This window comes from Ascaphus truei, chromosome 11 (genome assembly GCF_040206685.1).
Source record: "Ascaphus truei isolate aAscTru1 chromosome 11, aAscTru1.hap1, whole genome shotgun sequence".
NCBI classification, from domain to species: domain Eukaryota; kingdom Metazoa; phylum Chordata; class Amphibia; order Anura; family Ascaphidae; genus Ascaphus; species Ascaphus truei.
In genome coordinates, this window is record NC_134493.1 from 54,468,764 (window position 1) to 54,482,130 (window position 13,367).

Below are 13,367 nucleotides of genomic sequence, written 5' to 3' on the forward strand. Positions count from 1 at the left end.
AGGATATTGGGTTAGTACAGGATGTTGTGTGTGCAGAGAGGATATTGGGTTAGTACAGGATGCAGTGTGTGCAGAGAGGATATTAGGTCAGTACAGGATGCTGTGTGTGCAGCGAGGATATTGGGTCAGTACAGGATGCTGTGTGTGCAGAGAGGATATTGGGTTAGTACAGGATGCTGTGTGTGCAGAGAGGATATTGGGTTAGTACAGGATGCTGTGTGTGCAGAGAGGATATTGGGTCAGTACAGAATGCAGTGTGTGCAGAGAGGGTATTGGGTTAGTATAGGATACTGTGTGTGCAGAGAGGATATTGGGTTAGTACAGGATGCTGTGTGTGCAGTGAGGATATTGGGTCAGTACAGGATGTAGTGTGTGCAGAGAGGATATTGGGTTAGTACAGGATGCTGTGTGTGCAGAGAGGATATTGGGTTAGTACAGGATACTGTGTGTGCAGAGAGGATATTGGGTTAGTACAGGATGCAGTGTGTGCAGAGCCTATTGGGTTAGTACAGGATGCTGTGTGTGCAGAGAGGATATGGGGTTAGTACAGGTTGCAGTGTGTGCAGAGGATATTGGGTTAGTACAGGATACTGTGTGTGCAGAGAGGATATTGGGTTAGTACAGGATACTGTGTGTGCAGAGAGGATATTGGGTCAGTACAGGATGCAGTGTGTGCAGAGGATATTGGGTTAGTACAGGATGCTGTGTGTGCAGGGAGGTTATTGGGTTAGCACAGGATGCTGTGTGTGCAGAGAGGATATTGGGTTAGTACAGGATGCTGTGTGTGCAGAGAGGATATTGGGTTAGTACAGGATGCTGTGTGTGCAGGGAGGTTATTGGGTTAGTACAGGATGCTGTGTGTGCAGAGAGGATATTGGGTTAGTACAGGATGCTGTGTGTGCAGAGAGGATATTGGGTTAGTACAGGATGCTGTGTGTGCAGAGAGGATATTGGGTTAGTACAGGATACTCTGTGTGCAGAGAGGATATTGGGTTAGTACAGGATGCAGTGTGTGCAGAGGTTATTGGGTTAGTACAGGATGCTGTGTGTGCAGAGAGGATATTGGGTTAGTACAGGATGCTGTGTGTGCAGAGAGGATATTGGGTTAGTACAGGATCCTGTGTGTGCAGAGGATATTGGGTTTGTACAGGATGCTGTGTGTGCAGAGGATATTGGGTTAGTACAGGATGCTGTGTGTGCAGAGAGGATATTGGGTCAGTACAGGATGCTGTGTGTGTAGAGAGCATATTGGGTCAGTATAGGATACTGTGTGTGCAGAGAGGATATTGGGTCAGTATAGGATACTGTGTGTGCAGAGAGGTTATTGGGTTAGTACAGGATGCTGTGTGTGCAGAGGGGTTATTGGGTTAGTACAGGATGCTGTGTGTGCAGAGAAGTTATTGGGTTAGTACAGGATACTGTGTGTGTAGAGAGGATATTGGGTTAGTACAGGACGCTGTGTGTGCTGAGAGGATATTGGGTTAGTACAGGATACTGCGTGTGCAGAGAGGATATTGGGTCAGTACAGGACGCTGTTTGTGCAGAGAGGATATTGGGTCAGTACAGGATGCTGTGTGTGCAGAGTGGATATTGGGTTAGTACAGGATACTGTGTGTGCAGAATATATGGGGTTAGTACAGGATGCTGTGTGTGCAGAATATATGGGGTTAGTACAGGATGCTGTGTGCACAGAGGATATTGGGTTAGTACAGGATACTGTGTGTGCAGAGAGGATATTGGGTTAGTACAGGATGCTGTGTGTGCAGAGAGGATATTGGGTTAGTACAGGATGCAGTGTGTGCAGAGAGGATATTGGGTCAGTACAGGATGCTGTGTGTGCAGCGAGGATATTGGGTCAGTACAGGATGCTGTGTGTGCAGAGAGGATATTGGGTTAGTACAGGATGCTGTGTGTGCAGAGAGGATATTGGGTTAGTACAGGATGCTGTGTGTGCAGAGAGGATATTGGGTCAGTACAGGATGCAGTGTGTGCAGAGAGGGTATTGGGTTAGTATAGGATACTGTGTGTGCAGAGAGGATATTGGGTTAGTACAGGATGCTGTGTGTGCAGTGAGGATATTGGGTCAGTACAGGATGTAGTGTGTGCAGAGAGGATATATGGTTAGTACAGGATGCTGTGTGTGTGCAGAGAGGATATTGGGTCAGTACAGGATGCTGTGTGTGTAGAGAGCATATTGGGTCAGTATAGGATAGTGTGTGTGCAGAGAGGATATTGGGTCAGTATAGGATACTGTGTGTGCAGAGAGGTTATTGGGTTAGTACAGGATGCTGTGTGTGCAGAGAGGTTATTGGGTTAGTACAGGATGCTGTGTGTGCAGAGAGGATATTGGGTTAGTACAGGATGCTGTGTGTGCAGAGAGGATATTGGGTTAGTACAGGTTACTGTGTGTGCAGAGAGGATATTGGGTTAGTACAGGATACTGTGTGTGCAGAGAGGATATTGGGTTAGTACAGGATGCTGTGTGTGCAGAGAGGATATTGGGTTAGCACAGGATCCTGTGTGTGCAGAGAGGATATTGGGTTAGTACAGGATCCTGTGTGTGCAGAGGATATTGGGTTTGTACAGGATGCTGTGTGTGCAGAGGATATTGGGTTAGTACAGGATGCTGTGTGTGCAGAGAGGATATTGGGTCAGTACAGGATGCTGTGTGTGTAGAGAGCATATTGGGTCAGTATAGGATACTGTGTGTGCAGAGAGGATATTGGGTCAGTATAGGATACTGTGTGTGCAGAGAGGTTATTGGGTTAGTACAGGATGCTGTGTGTGCAGAGAGGTTATTGGGTTAGTACAGGATTCTGTGTGTGCAGAGAGGTTATTGGGTTAGTACAGGATACTGTGTGTGTAGAGAGGATATTGGGTTAGTACAGGACGCTGTGTGTGCAGAGAGGATATTGGGTTAGTACAGGATGCTGTGTGTGCAGAGAGGATATTGGGTCAGTACAGGACGCTGTGTGTGCAGAGAGGATATTGGGTCAGTACAGGATGCTGTGTGTGCAGAGTGGATATTGGGTTAGTACAGGATACTGTGTGTGCAGAATATATGGGGTTAGTACAGGATGCTGTGTGTGCAGAATATATGGGGTTAGTACAGGATGCTGTGTGCACAGAGGATATTGTGTTAGTACAGGATACTGTGTGTGCAGAGAGGATATTGGGTTAGTACAGGATGTTGTGTGTGCAGAGAGGATATTGGGTTAGTACAGGATGCAGTGTGTGCAGAGAGGATATTAGGTCAGTACAGGATGCTGTGTGTGCAGCGAGGATATTGGGTCAGTACAGGATGCTGTGTGTGCAGAGAGGATATTGGGTTAGTACAGGATGCTGTGTGTGCAGAGAGGATATTGGGTTAGTACAGGATGCTGTGTGTGCAGAGAGGATATTGGGTCAGTACAGAATGCAGTGTGTGCAGAGAGGGTATTGGGTTAGTATAGGATACTGTGTGTGCAGAGAGGATATTGGGTTAGTACAGGATGCTGTGTGAGCAGTGAGGATATTGGGTCAGTACAGGATGTAGTGTGTGCAGAGAGGATATTGGGTTAGTACAGGATGCTGTGTGTGTGTAGAGAGGATATTGGGTCAGTACAGGATGTAGTGTGTGCAGAGAGGATATTGGGTAAGTACAGGATGCAGTGTGTGCAGAGAGGATATTGGGTTAGTACAGGATGCTGTGTGTGCAGAGAGGATATTGGGTTAGTACAGGATGCTGTGTGTGCAGAGAGGATATGGGGTTAGTACAGGATGCTGTGTGTGCAGAGAGGATATTGGGTTAGTACATGATGCTGTGTGTGTGAAGAGAGGGTATTGGGTTAGTACAGGATGCTGTGTGTGCAGAGAGGATATTGGGTTAGTACAGGACGCTGTGTGTGCAGAGAGGATATTGGGTTAGTACAGGATGCTGTGTGTGCAGAGAGGATATTGGGTTAGTACAGGATACTGTGTGTGCAGAGAGGATATTGGGTTAGTACAGGATGCAGTGTGTGCAGAGGCTATTGGGTTAGTACAGGATGCTGTGTGTGCAGAGAGGATATGGGGTTAGTACAGGTTGCAGTGTGTGCAGAGGATATTGGGTTAGTACAGGATACTGTGTGTGCAGAGAGGATATTGGGTTAGTACAGGATACTGTGTGTGCAGAGAGGATATTGGGTCAGTACAGGATGCAGTGTGTGCAGAGGATATTGGGTTAGTACAGGATGCTGTGTGTGGAGGGAGGTTATTGGGTTAGCACAGGATACTGTGTGTGCAGAGAGGATATTGGGTTAGTACAGGATGCTGTGTGTGCAGAGAGGATATTGGGTTAGTACAGGATGCTGTGTGTGCAGAGAGGATATTGGGTTAGTACAGGATACTCTGTGTGCAGAGAGGATATTGGGTTAGTACAGGATGCAGTGTGTGCAGAGGATATTGGGTTAGTACAGGATGCTGTGTGTGAGAGAGGATATTGGGTTAGTACAGGATGCTGTGTGTGCAGAGAGGATATTGGGTTAGTACAGGATCCTGTGTGTGCAGAGGATATTGGGTTTGTACAGGATGCTGTGTGTGCAGAGGATATTGGGTTAGTACAGGATGCTGTGTGTGCAGAGAGGATATTGGGTCAGTACAGGATGCTGTGTGTGTAGAGAGCATATTGGGTCAGTATAGGATACTGTGTGTGCAGAGAGGATATTGGGTCAGTATAGGATACTGTGTGTGCAGAGAGGTTATTGGGTTAGTACAGGATGCTGTGTGTGCAGAGGGGTTATTGGGTTAGTACAGGATGCTGTGTGTGCAGAGAGGTTATTGGGTTAGTACAGGATACTGTGTGTGTAGAGAGGATATTGGGTTAGTACAGGACGCTGTGTGTGCAGAGAGGATATTGGGTTAGTACAGGATACTGCGTGTGCAGAGAGGATATTGGGTCAGTACAGGACGCTGTTTGTGCAGAGAGGATATTGGGTCAGTACAGGATGCTGTGTGTGCAGAGTGGATATTGGGTTAGTACAGGATACTGTGTGTGCAGAATATATGGGGTTAGTACAGGATGCTGTGTGTGCAGAATATATGGGGTTAGTACAGGATGCTGTGTGCACAGAGGATATTGGGTTAGTACAGGATACTGTGTGTGCAGAGAGGATATTGGGTTAGTACAGGATGCTGTGTGTGCAGAGAGGATATTGGGTTAGTACAGGATGCAGTGTGTGCAGAGAGGATATTGGGTCAGTACAGGATGCTGTGTGTGCAGCGAGGATATTGGGTCAGTACAGGATGCTGTGTGTGCAGAGAGGATATTGGGTTAGTACAGGATGCTGTGTGTGCAGAGAGGATATTGGGTTAGTACAGGATGCTGTGTGTGCAGAGAGGATATTGGGACAGTACAGGATGCAGTGTGTGCAGAGAGGGTATTGGGTTAGTATAGGATACTGTGTGTGCAGAGAGGATATTGGGTTAGTACAGGATGCTGTGTGTGCAGTGAGGATATTGGGTCAGTACAGGATGTAGTGTGTGCAGAGAGGATATATGGTTAGTACAGGATGCTGTGTGTGCAGAGAGGATATTGGGTTAGTACAGGATGCTGTGTGTGCAGAGAGGATATTGGGTCAGTACAGGATGCAGTGTGTGCAGAGAGGGTATTGGGTTAGTACAGGATACTGTGTGTGTAGAGAGGATATTGGGTTAGTACAGGATCCTGTGTGTGCAGAGGATATTGGGTTAGTACAGGATGCTGTGTGTGCAGAGGATATTGGGTTAGTACAGGATGCTGTGTGTGCAGAGGATATTGGGTCAGTACAGGATGCTGTGTGTGTAGAGAGCATATTGGGTCAGTATAGGATACTGTGTGTGCAGAGAGCATATTGGGTCAGTATAGGATACTGTGTGTGCAGAGAGGATATTGGGTCAGTATAGGATACTGTGTGTGGAGAGAGGTTATTGGGTTAGTACAGGATGCTGTGTGTGCAGAGAGGTTATTGGGTTAGTACAGGATGCTGTGTGTGCAGAGAGGTTATTGGGTCAATACAGGATACTGTGTGTGCAGAGAGGATATTGGGTTAGTACAGGACGCTGTGTGTGCAGAGAGGATATTGGGTTAGTACAGGATGCTGTGTGTGCAGAGAGGATATTGGGTTAGTACAAGATGCTGTGTGTGCAGAGAGGATATTGGGTTAGTACAGGATCCTGTGTGTGCAGAGGATATTGGGTTAGTACAGGATGCTGTGTGTGCAGAGAGGATATTGGGTCAGTACAGGATGCTGTGTGTGTAGAGAGCATATTGGGTTAGTACAGGATGCTGTGTGTGCAGAGAGGTTATTGGGTTAGTACAGGATGCTGTGTGTGCAGAGAGGTTATTGGGTTAATACAGGATACTGTGTGTGCAGAGAGGATATTGGGTTAGTACAGGACGCTGTGTGTGCAGAGAGGATATTGGGTCAGTACAGGATGCTGTGTGTGCAGAGAGGATATTGGGTCAGTACAGGACGCTGTGTGTGCAGAGAGGATATTGGGTCAGTACAGGATAATGTGTGTGCAGAGAGGATATTGGGTTAGTACAGGATGCTGTGTGTGCAGAGAGGATATTGGGTCAGTACAGGATACTGTGTGTGCAGAGAGGATATTGGGTTAGTACAGGATACTGTGTGTGCAGAGAGGATATTGAGTTAGTACAGGACGCTGTGTGTGCAGAATATATGGGGTTAGTACAGGATGTAGTGTGTGCAGAGGATATTGGGTTAGTACAGGATGTGTGTGTGCAGAGAGGATATTGGGTTAGTACAGGATGCAATGTGTGTGCAGAGAGGATATTGGGTCAGTACAGGATGCAGTGTGTGCAGAGTATATTGGGTTAGTACAGGATGCTGTGTGTGCAGACAGGTTATTGGGTTAGTACAGGATGCTGTGTGTGCAGAGAGGTTATTGGGTTAATACAGGATACTGTGTGTGCAGAGAGGATATTGGGTCAGTACAGGATGCAGTGTGTGCAGAGGATATTGGGTTAGTACAGGATACTGTGTGTGCAGAGAGGTTATTGGGTTAGTACAGGATGCTGTGTGTGCAGAGAGGATATTGGGTTAGTACAGGATGCTGTGTGTGCAGAGAGGATATTGGGTTAGTACAGGATGCTGTGTGTGCAGAGAGGATATTGGGTTAGTACAGGATACTGTGTGTGCAGAGAGGATATTGGGTTAGTACAGGATGTAGTGTGTGCAGTGTGTGTGCAGAGAGGATATTGGGTTAGTACAGGATACTGTGTGTGTAGAGAGGATATTGGGTTAGTACAGGATCCTGTGTGTGCAGAGGATATTGGGTTAGTACAGGATGCTGTGTGTGCAGAGGATATTGGGTTAGTACAGGATGCTGTGTGTGCAGAGAGGATATTGGGTCAGTACAGGATGCTGTGTGTGTAGAGAGCATATTGGGTCAGTATAGGATACTGTGTGTGCAGAGAGCATATTGGGTCAGTATAGGATACTGTGTGTGCAGAGAGGATATTGGGTCAGTATAGGATACTGTGTGTGGAGAGAGGTTATTGGGTTAGTACAGGATGCTGTGTGTGCAGAGAGGTTATTGGGTTAGTACAGGATGCTGTGTGTGCAGAGAGGATATTGGGTTAGTACAGGATCCTGTGTGTGCAGAGGATATTGGGTTAGTACAGGATGCTGTGTGTGCAGAGGATATTGGGTTAGTACAGGATGCTGTGTGTGCAGAGGATATTGGGTCAGTACAGGATGCTGTGTGTGTAGAGAGCATATTGGGTCAGTATAGGATACTGTGTGTGCAGAGAGCATATTGGGTCAGTATAGGATACTGTGTGTGCAGAGAGGATATTGGGTCAGTATAGGATACTGTGTGTGGAGAGAGGTTATTGGGTTAGTACAGGATGCTGTGTGTGCAGAGAGGTTATTGGGTTAGTACAGGATGCTGTGTGTGCAGAGAGGTTATTGGGTCAATACAGGATACTGTGTGTGCAGAGAGGATATTGGGTTAGTACAGGACGCTGTGTGTGCAGAGAGGATATTGGGTTAGTACAGGATGCTGTGTGTGCAGAGAGGATATTGGGTTAGTACAAGATGCTGTGTGTGCAGAGAGGATATTGGGTTAGTACAGGATCCTGTGTGTGCAGAGGATATTGGGTTAGTACAGGATGCTGTGTGTGCAGAGAGGATATTGGGTCAGTACAGGATGCTGTGTGTGTAGAGAGCATATTGGGTTAGTACAGGATGCTGTGTGTGCAGAGAGGTTATTGGGTTAGTACAGGATGCTGTGTGTGCAGAGAGGTTATTGGGTTAATACAGGATACTGTGTGTGCAGAGAGGATATTGGGTTAGTACAGGACGCTGTGTGTGCAGAGAGGATATTGGGTCAGTACAGGATGCTGTGTGTGCAGAGAGGATATTGGGTCAGTACAGGACGCTGTGTGTGCAGAGAGGATATTGGGTCAGTACAGGATAATGTGTGTGCAGAGAGGATATTGGGTTAGTACAGGATGCTGTGTGTGCAGAGAGGATATTGGGTCAGTACAGGATACTGTGTGTGCAGAGAGGATATTGGGTTAGTACAGGATACTGTGTGTGCAGAGAGGATATTGAGTTAGTACAGGACGCTGTGTGTGCAGAATATATGGGGTTAGTACAGGATGTAGTGTGTGCAGAGGATATTGGGTTAGTACAGGATGTGTGTGTGCAGAGAGGATATTGGGTTAGTACAGGATGCAATGTGTGTGCAGAGAGGATATTGGGTCAGTACAGGATGCAGTGTGTGCAGAGTATATTGGGTTAGTACAGGATGCTGTGTGTGCAGACAGGTTATTGGGTTAGTACAGGATGCTGTGTGTGCAGAGAGGTTATTGGGTTAATACAGGATACTGTGTGTGCAGAGAGGATATTGGGTCAGTACAGGATGCAGTGTGTGCAGAGGATATTGGGTTAGTACAGGATACTGTGTGTGCAGAGAGGTTATTGGGTTAGTACAGGATGCTGTGTGTGCAGAGAGGATATTGGGTTAGTACAGGATGCTGTGTGTGCAGAGAGGATATTGGGTTAGTACAGGATGCTGTGTGTGCAGAGAGGATATTGGGTTAGTACAGGATACTGTGTGTGCAGAGAGGATATTGGGTTAGTACAGGATGTAGTGTGTGCAGTGTGTGTGCAGAGAGGATATTGGGTTAGTACAGGATACTGTGTGTGTAGAGAGGATATTGGGTTAGTACAGGATCCTGTGTGTGCAGAGGATATTGGGTTAGTACAGGATGCTGTGTGTGCAGAGGATATTGGGTTAGTACAGGATGCTGTGTGTGCAGAGAGGATATTGGGTCAGTACAGGATGCTGTGTGTGTAGAGAGCATATTGGGTCAGTATAGGATACTGTGTGTGCAGAGAGCATATTGGGTCAGTATAGGATACTGTGTGTGCAGAGAGGATATTGGGTCAGTATAGGATACTGTGTGTGGAGAGAGGTTATTGGGTTAGTACAGGATGCTGTGTGTGCAGAGAGGTTATTGGGTTAGTACAGGATGCTGTGTGTGCAGAGAGGTTATTGGGTCAATACAGGATACTGTGTGTGCAGAGAGGATATTGGGTTAGTACAGGACGCTGTGTGTGCAGAGAGGATATTGGGTTAGTACAGGATGCTGTGTGTGCAGAGAGGATATTGGGTTAGTACAAGATGCTGTGTGTGCAGAGAGGATATTGGGTTAGTACAGGATCCTGTGTGTGCAGAGGATATTGGGTTTGTACAGGATGCTGTGTGTGCAGAGGATATTGGGTTAGTACAGGATGCTGTGTGTGCAGAGAGGATATTGGGTCAGTACAGGATGCTGTGTGTGTAGAGAGCATATTGGGTTAGTACAGGATGCTGTGTGTGCAGAGAGGTTATTGGGTTAATACAGGATACTGTGTGTGCAGAGAGGATATTGGGTTAGTACAGGACGCTGTGTGTGCAGAGAGGATATTGGGTCAGTACAGGATGCTGTGTGTGCAGAGAGGATATTGGGTCAGTACAGGACGCTGTGTGTGCAGAGAGGATATTGGGTCAGTACAGGATAATGTGTGTGCAGAGAGGATATTGGGTTAGTACAGGATGCTGTGTGTGCAGAGAGGATATTGGGTCAGTACAGGATACTGTGTGTGCAGAGAGGATATTGGGTTAGTACAGGATGCTGTGTGTGTAGAGAGGATATTGAGTTAGTACAGGACGCTGTGTGTGCAGAATATATGGGGTTAGTACAGGATGTAGTGTGTGCAGAGGATATTGGGTTAGTACAGGATGTGTGTGTGCAGAGAGGATATTGGGTTAGTACAGGATGCAATGTGTGTGCAGAGAGGATATTGGGTCAGTACAGGATGCAGTGTGTGCAGAGGATATTGGGTTAGTACAGGATGCTGTGTGTGCAGAGAGGTTATTGGGTTAGTACAGGATGCTGTGTGTGCAGAGAGGATATTGGGTTCGTACAGGATGCTGTGTGTGAAGAGAGGATATTGGGTTAGTACAGGATGCTGTGTGTGCAGAGAGGATATTGGGTTAGTACAGGATACTGTGTGTGCAGAGAGGATATTGGGTTAGTACAGGATGCAGTGTGTGGAGTGTGTGTGCAGAGAGGATATTGGGTTAGTACAGGATACTGTGTGTGTAGAGAGGATATTGGGTTAGTACAGGATCCTGTGTGTGCAGAGGATATTGGGTTAGTACAGGATGCTGTGTGTGCAGAGAATATTAGGTTAGTACAGGATGCTGTGTGTGCAGAGAGGATATTGGGTCAGTACAGGATGCTGTGTGTGTAGAGAGCATATTGGGTCAGTATAGGATACTGTGTGTTAGGGGCTTACCTTGGCAGCTAACGGTCTCGGCAGTGAAAATAACCGTTTATCCAGAGTGTGAAAATACAGATTAGTTGTTCCTACAATTATCGGTTCGGCACAGGTTTCTTTGCAGTTCCAAATATCAGTTATTATTCTAGAGGCAGTTACACATAAGCTTCAGGCATCAACAGGCATTTACAGGTTAAGAATGGAGGACATCTCCTCGGGCTGTGTATTTTCTGTTCTGATGCATCTACTCTATGAACACGATTCATATAGTTCTTTACCAAGCTACTAAATGAACCGCTGTTACAATGCAATTACACTGATACAATCCGGGCACACAGCCTATCTTATCCTAGCCTGGGACAGCCTTTGTTCTTTTCCCATAATTAATCTCCACGCATTTCCCCAGCTAATAGCACTGGCTCCTAAATCATCTTGCGGAGAGATTTGGAAAGAGTCAAGAGCTGTGGGTCCTACCTGGGACCCACCGGTTACTGCTTGGACCACTCTTCTCAGCCTCTGTCCCTGTGTCACATCAGTATGGAAAGTGCCATCAAGGTGTCGTGCCACCTCTTCCGTGCTATTGTCTATATGTGATGCTAGCCATAAATGTAGTGCTTGGCAGGCAACTTCATCCTTCAATTCAAACCTTTGCACACAACTTTCAAACACTTCCATATTTTAGAAAGGGACCTTTTTGCAACAGCGTACGGGGTCATAGATGGTACTGATTTCATTAGCACCTGTTTTTCTTTCAAATCAGTTTTGCGAAGTGGAAGGGGAACGCCCCTGTTTATGCTGGAGAGTTGTTCCCTTACATTTGTTTTTACGAGGAGGGGCTGGGGCTCCTCTCCCAGGAGGGGAAAATCCCAACCGGGGGAGATGGAAATTGTATGTCATCCATCACTTTTTTCTTTTCCTTTATCAGGTTAGAAGCTGTCATGTGGTCTTCTGTGTCATTATAATCTGGCCACTCAGGAGGGATCTGATATCGTTCGCCACCTCTCACTTCTCTAAAGTCTCTAAGGAATTTCTTTAAATCGTTCCCAAATGTCCTTCACATTAGGTTGAGTATCTGATATAGAAGCATCATCAGTCTCGTCATCACGACCTATAGTCCCCTCTGCTTTAGCCTCTGCATTGCCCACCATACATATCTTATGGATCGCAGATATGGTCTGGCAAATTCTGGAGCCTTTCTGTAATGAATCCTGCAGGTACCGATTCTGATACCATAAACCTGGGCATTTTTTTTTACAGGTAGAGTCAGTATCACATTTCTAAGGCCTCGGGCATGAGCGCTGACCTGTGCTGAGGCGCGCTGGTGCTTACCAGTGAGCCCTTATAGCTGCAATGAGAGCTGCTTTAGTAGGGGCTCGCCTACGCTTCCGCAAGCGCGCGGAAGCGTAGGTCTTATCCAAATTTTAGAGTTGGCGCACGCCGGAGCGCAGGGCCGTTCACGTGAGCGGTTCGCCCAATGAGGGCGAACCAGCTCCGTGACGTCACTGGCCCGCCTCCTACACGCGCGCGGTCTAAGGCCAGGGAAAGCACTTGCTTTCCCTCAGCCTCCGCGTGCCTCAGCACGGGAGAAGGCACACTGGACGCAGCCTTACACAAATGATCCTGACGTTTGGAAGATCTCACCTCTTGCTCAGGGATTAGCGCCACCTTGGCAGAAAACTGACATGTCTTTATGTCTTTAACAGCGCCAAACTTCTTGTCATCAATTTCCTCCAATGCGTAGATAACCTGCTTCCATGAGGAATCCCAGGTATCCACACACCCGGCATCTTTGGGTGGGATCAGCGAAAACCTTACTAACGTTTGCCTGCACCTCGATAAAACTCATGGCACTTTATGTAAAAACCCTTCAAACTATCACGGCGAATAGTGGGGTAATATATCAGGTTGCTTTCCAACTCTGAAGCTTTTATAATAGGACCGTCCTATTATATACACTTGAGCTCTAGTGAATATCCCCCGTCAAGTGCCTTTCAAAATAAGTAGGACCCCTTCACCAAAAGCTGTGGGTTAGCATTTTGAACATAGGAGCGCCTCACTTCGGATCTCTTTGAGTTTGTTCCTTCAGGAAGCTGCAGTCCTGAACACCTCGTGTGTCTCAGTCTTAATTAATCTCCGGAAAGCAAAGTCTTGAAATGTCTGTGTAATCACTGGATCTTCTTCTTCTTCTGGAAAATCTTACTTCGTCACGTTCGTTGATCAAGACCATGTACTTACAACATTGTTGAGAAAACAGTTTTGAGACTCACCCCTAAGACCCGGGGCTCTCCCTCCCGTCGTACGTACAGTGTGGCTCGGATTCGACTGTGGCTCGCCATGGAAAATAACCGTTTATCTATTGTGGGAAAATACAGAATCTTTGTTCCAATAATTATCGGTTCGGCACAGGTTTCTTTGCAGTTCCAAATATCATTTATTATTCTAGAGGAAGTTACACATAAGCTTCAGGCATCAACAGGCATTTACAGGTTAAGAATGGAGGACATCTCCTCGGGCTGTGTATTTTCTGTTCTGATGCATCTACTCTATAAACACGATTCATATAGTTCTTTC